This window comes from Austrofundulus limnaeus, unplaced genomic scaffold, assembly GCF_001266775.1.
Source record: "Austrofundulus limnaeus strain Quisiro unplaced genomic scaffold, Austrofundulus_limnaeus-1.0 Scaffold14, whole genome shotgun sequence".
Taxonomy (NCBI): domain Eukaryota; kingdom Metazoa; phylum Chordata; class Actinopteri; order Cyprinodontiformes; family Rivulidae; genus Austrofundulus; species Austrofundulus limnaeus.
The window spans coordinates 2,810,518-2,813,959 of record NW_013952416.1 but is presented as its reverse complement, the minus strand read 5'-3'; positions in this window follow the sequence as shown (position 1 = coordinate 2,813,959).

The following is a 3,442-nucleotide window of genomic DNA, read 5'->3' as shown; positions in this document are numbered from 1 at the left end:
CACACACACACACACACACACACACACACACACACACACACACACACACACCACCGCGCTCCTGAGAAATAGGCTCTCAGAAACCGAGTTGTCCCCTCACCCATCTTCACAGCCATCACTGTGTGGTATTTTCAGACCAGGCCAGTGTCACTTCCCACTGTGCATGTGAATCATTGAAATTGGACTTTCCACTCTTCGAGTTCATTGTGTGGAACATTCAGAAACCAGAACGTTCTCAGGGATTTCTCTACGCAGGAAAAAGAATAAATAAATAACGCAAAACCAACCAACCAACCAACAAAAAAAGTCTCAAAATACCAGGAAAAATAAAACACAACATGAGCAAGCATTTATTGTACTCTGTATATATGCCATAGTATATGTCTGAATATGGAGGATCTGAAAGTATATGTTAACTAATTTATACAGAGTATTCTATGTAATGTGAAATACTTGAAGCCGCTGTAGTTTGCTCTCTCTGGCTCTCCATCTCTTTCTCTTTTTTGTCTTCTCTTCTCTTTTTTTTCTTCTTATTTTTGTTATAAACAACATATCAGAAGGACTAGAATGACCTTGTTGACAACTTTTTGGACTCACAAGGCAAGTCTTCATGTTCGAGACTCTGGGTTCGTCAAAAATGCAGGTTTAATCTCACCGACAGAGGCAAAGAGGACAATAAATAGCTTAGTAGGGGGTGGAGGAAGACTTTTTGATCATTGGTGAAGAAAAACAATTTAAGATACTTGCATGTAAACTGTATAGCTTACAATGAAATGCTATTAGGGATAATATAATATGATATACAAGAGCATCTTGAAGGAGAATCTGGTTTTTAAAAAAAGCCTTTTTTAAATTTCAAAATTCTCTCAGCTGCCTCYTTTTTGCAAACCTATATCCCATTTGGTGTAAGTTCACCATCATAAAGAGAATATGCTTTAATATATTTCCAAATTTTCGAAAATGAGTCTCCTCAGTTGTGGCAAAAGCAGCAAAATTTCCACGGTCCTCTGCAACATTCAGCTGTCCTCTCAATAATTGCCTTCTTCTTTTTTTTAAATTCTATTTCCTTCATTTTTCCTTTTCTGCGTTTTGTTGATTAAAGATAAAAGCAGCCTTTTTCTCTTGCCTTGTCTTAACGCTTTAAAGTAACCAAACAGAAGATCTATCTAACAACCAAACGCGTTCGAAGAGGTGAGAGACAACCAACCTTGGTCCCAGCTTTAGTGTCCTTAATTAGTAAGTGAATGGCTGTGTAACTCATGCTTTAACAAAGCAATTCCTCACGTGTGTTTGATGGCAAAAAAAAAAATGTTGTCCAGTGTCTCTTGTTCTCTGCAGAAACAATTTCCTCTGAGTCTTTCTAGCTGTTTTTTTTTTTGTTTCTGTTTGTGTAGGACTCTTCTGCTCTCCCTTTTTATTTATTACAATGACCCATGTATACATGCTTATGAAATTAAGATTTGATACACCGATATCAATTTATTTATGTAACTAAATCACTGTTTTATAATCTTGTTAATGAGTCAATAATTGATTTTTTTTCTTTTTTTGTTTAAATAAAAGTTAGTTTTTTTGAAATGCACATGTAAGCCCTTTCAAGTGCTGAAAGCCGTTTTTTAATTTTGTTTTTTTGTCTCAAAAGTTCTGTCAGGAATAATTACGGGACGCAGTGCGTGCACTCGGAGCCGATCAGTCGGGATGCTTCAGATCTCCATCACGCGCAGGCAGTGTCAGGAAAAGGCAGAGAGGGATCACTCTCGCTGGCAGCAGCTTTCACGCTGTCGTCTCAGCCGCGGCTCACGAGGAATATGAAATGTATCTATTGATATTCCCCCTGGTTTTTGTAGCTCCTGTCAGGCAGCCAGGCTCAGCCAACCACAATAACCTGTTTACATGTATCCGGCGCTGACAGTGGTGCCACAGGATGACTAAATCAGTGTATGCAGTTTGTCAAGTGTGTGTACGCCTGTGTCGACATGTTCCCTGTGTGCGCTCGCTTTTCTCGTTTGCATGCCTGCGTGTGTCTTGCGGACGGTTTAATGTGTGTGTGTGTGTGTGTGTGTGTGTGTGTGTGTGTGTTTAGGCCTTCGGGGAGCGAATGGGAACAGGTGGTAGCTCCAGACTACAGGAGCTCCTGACAGCAGTAGGGTCCCCAGACTCCCAGCCCCTCATTAAACATTGACACAAAAACACTGCAACTGTCTGTGTGTGAACAGTAATGAAGCGCAGACGGCTACACCGGTACACACACCGCAACTTAGCACAGCGTGAGCTCTCGGTCCACATGCGTGTGTGTGTGTGTGTGTGCTCCGTCCATCTGTGTGCGCTCATTAATGAGGCACATTTGTCTACAGAGGTGTCCACTTAGATATTGAAGAATTTGTCAGGTTTAGCAACAAAAGCACGAGTCCGCTGTCGAAAGCCAGACAGAACTGTCCATTTCTTATGTGATGGATGCCTGCCTGAGAGAGATTATGTCTGTGTGTCCGTGTGGGGAAGCACACGCTTTTCGTGCGTGTGTGTTAGCCCACTTCCTGTGTGTCTGACCTGTACTCAGGTCCCTGCTCAGTTCCAGTTGGTAATGACGTCCCCTGGGTGCAGCACAGTACAGCAGCCTCCTCCGGTCTGTCTCACTCTATACTTCTAATGACATCATGATCACACACTGGCCTCTTTCATGCCAAAAGCCCTCTTCCTCACCATCACCATCAAAACTCCTATCTGGAGCACTCATCCTCACTTTTGTTTGAGGCACACTGCACCACGCCATGTCTTTGTCTTGACATTGTCTTTTACAGTGGATGCTTTCTTTTTTTCACTTAGAGTAAAAATAATCTTAAATCAAACCAAAAGTTTATCAAAGGTGCTTCATGTTGTAAAGTGTTAATCAGATTTTTTTTGCTCTTGTGATTATTATAATAGTCTTCTTTTCTTGCTCATTATTTTAGATATCATAGATCAGCAAAGCAATAATTGCTGTCAATGGACGCCATCAGTTTCTCAGTAAACACTTGTTTTTCACTTTCATTTGCTTTTGAAATTTCCCAGTGTTGTATAAAGTACCTCAAAGTGATACTTGAGTAAAAGGACAAGTATCTTTTCATAAAAATACTTTGGTAATAGTTAAAGTCTTCTCTAAAAATATTACTTGAGTAAAAGTCTTAAAGTATCTGATATGTTTTGTACTTAAAGGCACATTGTGTAGGATTTGTCGTTTTCGGCGACATCTAGTGGTTGAGCAGTTAAATCATCCTCCCTGGTCCTCCCCCCACCCCCGCCCCCCTGCTTCCAAACGCAAAGGAGTTGCTACGGTGTCTCTCAGGTGTCAAAAACCTTTGATCATTCCAACCGCGATGTCTACCAGCAGCTTCAGGGCTAGTGATGTTTCAAGTGGTAAGATTATGAGCTTCAATAAGTGAAATTATCCCAGCTACAATGACAG